Genomic DNA, 7,752 nt, shown 5'->3' on the forward strand with positions numbered 1-7,752 from the left:
TGCTCCTTGTGTTAAGTTCCCTGAATTGGGTCCAGAAAGAGCTGTTAAGATGGGACAAGGAAATGCCAAAGACCGCATTAAAAATTTTTTTTCCTTTGATATTTATTCTGTCCTTGTCAATCTGCGATGTTTAAAATGACCAAAAAAGTTGCCCTTACGAGATGCTAGAAAAATTACTGCACAATTTGAAGGACTGCTAATTCCATCTGAACCACTCTCTTGGGATCATTATTCCCTGAGTTTCAATCTCAGCTCTGCAATCTGCCTGTTGTGTAGTCTTGATGGAGGAGGCAGTCTCTCAGTACTTTGGTTTCCTCTGCTAAAATGGACTAAAAATAACGGCATTACCTCAGAGTTGTGTGAGGATTACAGGAGGTAAATGCAAGGTGTTTACAACAATAGGCTAAGTGTCAGAATCAGGAAGCAGGAATTTTCCTTAAGCTGGCAAGACAATTTGTGGATTTGATTCTTTTTTTTTTTCTTCTAAAAGAAAACAGGAGACAGCCAACTGTTAAATCACCCCAACATAAACAACTCCACTCTGCTGGCAAAGTGCCAGGGAGGGCCAGTGAGAAGGGGGTGTGTTGTGACAGGCGTTCAAGAATGGAAGTAGCCCATAAACTAGGGTGACTGGGAGAGCCAAAAGAATGGAGCTTTGGCACTGCTTTGGTCCCTGTTCTCTGGTCTCCAGCAGTTCCCAAGTACTTTTAGCTCTACTCTGCTTACCATATTTGTTGCTATGATTGCTATGCAACCTCAATGTGCAAGACCACCAGGTCTCAGTGCAGTTGTAGGGAAGCCCATCCTGTAGGGGCCCATCTAGAAGACTGAGTAGGCCCTGGACTCCAGGGCCATCCTATCACTCTCTGTAGCTTCCCTAGGACAAAAGATAACCCTGACAGAGACCTGCCCTGCTGCTGGTCTGATGCTGGGGTTCTCGTTCACGGAGTCGAAGAATGAACTTCAAACACTCAAGGTAGGAGAGCAAGGCAGAGGCTTTTATTAATAGAGATAAAGTGAGAGGACAGAACTCTTGGCTCAGGCTAGGAGGGGACAAGAGAGCCCCGGGGTGATGCTCTTTGAGTCCAGCCCTTACTCTGAAGAGATCCCTCTTGCAGTGCACCAGGAAAATGGTCACCTAGACTCTCCTCAAGCATGACAAATATCATTCAAAAATGATAATTTTGAATCATTTTTATTCATGCCTTACCCCCTTCTCACCCCTGTCCTTTCCCCCTCTCACTGAAGGTAAGGCATACCTGTGTGTACAAGTTTGTGTGAGTATATATGTTTTGTAGATAGAGATAGATTTTCAATATACCAGGGGAACTTAAAGTTTAAAGGGAACATAAAGTCCCTGTAGGCAGTTGAGAGGCAAAGGGCTAGGGATGTACACCTGCTAAGTGGTCCCAAAATGTTCATCTTTGAAGAGACATTAAGTTTCTTACTAGTCTTTCTGGTTATTTACAAGAATTTTACTGCTCTGATTTCTTCGCAGGATAGTAGCTTCCTAGTCTGGGAGCATATCACTCAAGACTGCTGCTTTGCTCCCAAGGTGGACCGAGTTATTGTCTGTTTGTTAAGAAACTTACTTTTTAACTAAATGGGTTTTAAGATGCAATCTTATTTTCAAGATGGAATCCTTCCTGTTTTTACTATGTTGTTTTGGGCTTGCATGCTACATTGCCCAAGTTGCAAATCATTTGTTTCGGGCTGGAGGAAGAAAAGCAGCACCTGGGTAAAGTTAGAAAAACAAGGGGCCCCTCAGCAGCCTAAAGCAAATCCCACAATGGATTATCTTGCTTTGTTTTTTCCAGAGGCCCTCACCCTACTCTGTCTAAGCCCACGGTCCCTCTCACTACTTTCGACCTCCTAGAACACAGAGGTCCCATGTGGTAGGGGTGGGTGGGTATGCGGGTATGCTCCCACAGGATGGCAGTCTAGCCTCTGCCTCTCTTGGCCTCCGCCCTGTAGCTCATCCCAGCCTGCAGTACCCAGCAATACCCATTCCTGATGAAACAACAGGAATTTAAAATAAGTAACTCCAGTTCTATTTTCTGGCACTCAGCTTTAAGTCTCCTATGTGATTTAGCTTGATCTTGACTGTGTGGGTCTCTGTTCCCAAAAGCCAGAAACACAATTGTGGAGTCAAAAGGACTTTGGAGTCACATATGCCTGAATCAGAAATCTCCCTGAATCTCAGTTTCCCCATGTCATTAAAGGTACTGAGGGATAAGTGATATATGGAAGCACCCAGTCTTGCAGACCTCTAGCACAGGATGGGCTTGCAGTGAAGGGTTGGGGAAGAGGGGGTGGGACACTAGAGGGGTAGGTGTGGGTGTGGCTTCTCTTCCGGGCATAAGCTGTTTCTGTCAGCCCCTCCTCTTTCCTGAGCCTATCACAGGGAGTCCTGCAGGACTTGTGTGGGGGCCGCTGAAGTAAACCTGGGATGGGTGGGCCTTGGGAGGCACTGTCCACAGAGGGAATTCCAGGTGCCTGTCAAGCCACTAGTTCTGGGACTTAAGAAGGGCCTGGGAGTTGTGCGGAGTGGGGGCAGCCATCATCCTCACTGTTAGGAAAGAGTATAAAACCTAAATGTGATTTATTCCCACTAGGATGTTTAAACATTTTAACAGTAAGGTATTAACAAAGGGCGGAAGCTGCTCAGGCTGAGAGTGGGGGTGGGGGAATTGATAAGGGCCTGGCAATACCTGTTTGAGTATTTTAAACCTACCAATAAAATTAAGACAAATGTAAAGGAAAGATATAACTAGCGTAGGCAACTGTCGGGGTAAGAATGTGAACCCTGTAGTACTCAGCCAATGAGGAACCAGGGGAGGGACTCGCGTACTAGGAGATAAATTATTGGCGCCAAACTCACCAGGTGTGCCTGCCCACCAGACACCCGATCTTGCAAGACTGTCATTAAAGCCTTGATCCTCTGTTCTTGTCTCGTGTCCACTTACTGAATTTGGACCAGTGAGTGTCACACTCACTGACCCCTCCCATCTCCACCCCCATTTTACCTTCTCCCAACTCTGCTACTCTGGACCTTGCCCCCATTCCTGCTCCTGCTTGTACTGAAGTTGAAAATACTTGAGTCAGACTCCTCCCTATAGTACTTGCTGGGTGTATGACCTTAGGCAAGTCACACAGTCTTATGTGCTTCCATTTCTTCAGCTAGAATAGGGATAATGGGATGATACCCCTGCAAAGGGTGAATACATGTGAAGTGCTTACTGAAAATTACTTGGCATATAGTAAGTGTTCAAAACATGTTGGCGGTTATTACCTCCACTTTTCAAGACCTTTCTCCCCCTTCCATCAATTTGCCAAGACCCTTTCCTCCAAAACCAATGAAAAATTCTCATCCAGGGAGTCTCCTCAGATTTTGTTGAGACTTCGTCAAATCCTTTGGAGTATATTTGCATATGCGGATGAGTTCATTGGATAAGTATTCCTTGGTTTTTTTCTAATGAATGTTATCCATTTCCTGTTTCTTCACTCAAAGGCGGTGGGGGAGGACGGGGTCCTAAAAGAGCAATGTCTCCGCCCTCCACCTGGGAGCTCCCCTAGAGAGGGTATTGTTTCTTCGCTTGGCTGAGTGAGTGAAGGGGGCTGGCCTGAAAGTGTGGCTCTGGATTTGGGGGATGAAGCTAGGCTAGACGAGTCTACTGGGAATTCCTCAATGAGGCCTGGCCAGCACCAGGGTACTGGGATGGTTAGGGCTGGGCTAACAGGTCTTGTTTACCTTGAGGTTAATGACTGGCAAGGCCTGATCAGTCCTCTTTACCTGGATACCAGCCTTGGGTTGGAGGCGGCCAGGAAAGCCCAAAATGTCCCCCAAAGAGCTCAGCCTCTCCCTGCTGGTGGCACTGCAGGTTTGCTCCTCAGGTTGTTAGGGGTCCAAGACAAAGGGACAATGAGAGCCACCAGAGCTGGGAGGAGAGCAAGGGAAGTTCCTGAGGTAGCAGCTCAGGACCAGAAATTAGTCCCCAAGTACACTCAGCGGGTTCCCTCAGCGGGCTCCCTCAGCGGGCTAGCAGTCCAGAATCTATCAAAATTTTTAAATTGTACACGCCTTTTGACTCAGCAATTTAACTTCTAGGAATACCAATACATTCCTACAGTTGCGCAAAAATGGATATTTATTGCAATACTTTCATCATTGCAATTTGTTTTTTTTTTTTTTTAGGGACAATTTTTTTAAATTTATAATTTCTTTAAAACATGACTAAAGGAAAAGATACAATATTGTTTATGAGATTTTTACTGTATGAAGATGTAATGGATATGACAATTATAAAGAACAGGGGAAAGTGGTGAATGGACCTATGTATTGAAAATTCCTGCATTTTGTGTGGAATGGCACAATATTAACTCTCAGGAGACTGAAAAGTTGAAGGGGTATATTGTGATTCAAAAGCAATCACTAAAATATAATACACAAAAGCATAGCTTAAAAGCCAGTACATACTCTGACGTCTTTTCAAATTTGGCTTAAAAAATATGTGAAAACACTTGATATGGTACAATTTAATTATCTTTTCCAATTTTGAATCTATACATTAGCCTAAAAAAAAATTTGAAGAAGGCTTGGGATGAGTGCTGTTTACTTTAAGACCAAGAGTATTCTTTTTTTTTCTTTTAGCTTTTTAGAAAATATCACTTACAGAAAGGCGTAATAATACAGTTAACATCTGTGCATTCACACACAGTTTGAGAAGTAAAACATTAACAATACAATTGAAGGCCCCCTGTGGCATATTCATATAATAGAATAGTAAGCAGCTGTAAAAATAAATGAATCACAGTGCATATACCAAAAGAGTGAATTTTTTTTTTTTTGAGAGGGCATCTCTCATATTTATTGATCAAATGGTTGTTAACAACAATAAAATTCTGTATAGGGGACTCAATGCACAATCATTAATCAACCCCAAGCCTAATTCTCAACAGTTTCCAATCTTCTGAAGCATAACGAACAAGTTCTTACATGGTGAACAAGTTATTACATAGTGAATAAGTTCTTACATGGTGAACAGTGCAAGGGCAGTCATCACAGAAACTTTCAGTTTTGATCACGTGCAATATTGTTTTTATTAGAAAAGAACTGGTGGCAGTCTAATGAAATGGGATGACAAGCAATTATTAAAGAGAATGAAGTTGATCTAGATGTACTGATAGGGAAATATCGTTAAGTCTTTAAAATGTGAGATGAAGAATAGTATGTAAAGCAGGATTCCATTTGGGTAAATGTTCATGCATTGAAAACATCTGGAAGGAATAATAAATAGTTGGAAAGGGAAAAAAACTTTTAATATTTTCCCTTCATTTTGAAAATTTAAAAATTATAGACGTGTATTGTTTTTGTCATGTAAAAAGTTAGCTTAAATAAACAATTTTAAAAGATTTCCCTCAGTAATCATGGGTCTTGATAATGTTGTGTTCATTATCTTTTGCCATGTGACTGTCTATTTGTTTTTATTCATGCCTTACCCCCTTCTCACCCCTGTCCTTTCCCCCTCTCACTGAAGGCAAGACATACCTGTCTGTACAAGTTTGTGTGAGTATATATGTTTTGTAGATAGAGGTAGATTTTTCAATATACCAGGGGAACTTAAAGTTAAAGTAAACCCAGTGGTGAGGATTCTGTAGAAAAACTCAATCTCTGGCCAAACTGAGAAACAGTATGTTGTGGTGGGAAGTCATAGGCCAGCTCTGCTGTTGGTAGTTGCATGACTTTGGGTAAGTCCTCCTCCTCTCTAGGTCCCAGTTTCCCCACCTGTGAAAAGCCTAGCTAGCTCAGCAAAGTCTTAGGGTGGTGACGGTGGGGGTGAGGAGAGCAGCTAGAGGAGGTGAACCCAGGGTCCTCCAAGCCAGTGCAGCTCCACTTTCGCCTTCTTATGTTCTGTGTAAGATTTCATTTGAAAATGAGGATCCCCTTTTGGAGACAAGCAGTGGCCACTTGTAGTCTTTTGTCTCAGAATAACCATGTGTCCACATGGTCCCCTCCTTTGGGAGGCATGCTAAATATGTTTGTGGCCTGGGGCTGGCCAAATCTCAGCTCGCCTTATTGATGGGAACAACAGTTTGCTGGGAGGCAGACCCCTCTGACCAAGGTTTTATTCCTTGGGGCTCTGGTTACACAAGAATTATCTCTTTTGCACAGCACAGAGTCTTTGTCCCCTCACTCCCGGCACACACATAGGTTTTGTCCCTTCACCTCATAAAGGCATTTCTTTCCCTGTCCACAATAACAGTGTGCAACCTTATCCAGCTGGCTGCTCCTGGACTCCCTGTAGGTAAGCACTCATGTCTCATGGCGTCTCCAGGCTTTTCCTTCCATCTCTAGAGCCTTCGCCCACTTGGGCATGTGATCGGACTTATGATCACATACACTACTTACATTCAAAACAAAATAAAATAAAACAATCCTGGGCAAATGCTTTTTTAAGGTTTCTTCCAGGTCTAATACTGTGTAATTCCAGGACTTTCTGTGCATTGAATTGGTTTGAATCAGGGTATGCCTCTCTCTTTGTCTTCCCCTTCCTTGCCTGTGCCCAGCCCAGTGCTGCACAGGAGTTCAACCCCACTGGAGCTAGGCTGTGGTGTCTGGGGAGGAGAATGGTGTCTGACTTTTTCCACTTTTTATGTGACATCCCTCCCCGCCACCTCCTGGCCCAGTGGCATGGCTGATCTGAGCTTAGATACTGGCCAGGGCTCCAAGCCTCCCTTCTGGCCCTCTCTAGCAACAGTGGCTGTTGATGGGAGCTGCCGGAACTGAAACTTGCACTTGCTTCTATACCTGCTGGAGTCTTGGTCAGCGAAACCCGGGCAAAAACAGCCATGATCCCCTCCCTGTTCTCTCACCCGCAGACTCTCCAGCTCCCCACATCCTTCTTATATACCCCACAGAGTAGAATTGGTAAATGGAGTCAATCAGGGAGGCCTCCCATCTGACAAGGGCCCAGGCTGGGTCTCTGCTTTCTTGACTTCTCAGACCAAGAAGGGGACGCAGAGCTGGACTAAGTACCTTGATGGTCAGGCTACCTGAATTCTCACCTTGGTACAGTTTACCTGGTCACTCTGGAGCATGCAAGGTCATCACTGAGGAACTCAATATCAGAATCCTCTATCTAGGAAGAAGAATAAAAAAGCACATCTCTGAGGTGTCTTCTCTCTGACAGTAATCTGACAGCTGTCCCTCCTGCTGATACTTCCTGGCCAGATTAGATAGAGCTACAGGGTCCCCTTCATGGATGATCTGAGAGATAAGGCAGGTTGGAAAGGGGTGGAGTGGAGCTAGAGGCAAGTTATTCACCTGAAGAAAATAAAAACTGTTTGTTTCTGTTTGGGATTGAAGAAAATCATGGTGTTTCCCAAGGCCTGCAGCTAAATGCTGCCCACACATTTTTATATCTTCTCTTTTGATCATGAAAGGAAAGAAACTACAGAAGCAGAAAGGTGGGAATTTTATAGAATACAGAAAAGACTGTCAGTTGGAGTGGGCAGTTAGTCCTTTTCTTACTAGAGGAACTAAAAGCTGCGATAGGAGAAAGCCTCCATGGGCTTTTGAAATCAAGCTGCCTTGAAACCCTCTGAATGTCTAAGAAAGAGGTTTGACCTGATAGATTAACATTCAGGGCAAGTGTAAGGAAGGATTCTATAAGGATTCTTAGTGAGAATGGGAAAAATGGGTAAGGATGGGAAAAATCCAGGATAACATTAGTCTTTGACAGATAAGAAGGA

Source organism: Manis javanica, chromosome 4, assembly GCF_040802235.1.
Source record: "Manis javanica isolate MJ-LG chromosome 4, MJ_LKY, whole genome shotgun sequence".
Lineage (NCBI taxonomy): Eukaryota > Metazoa > Chordata > Mammalia > Pholidota > Manidae > Manis > Manis javanica.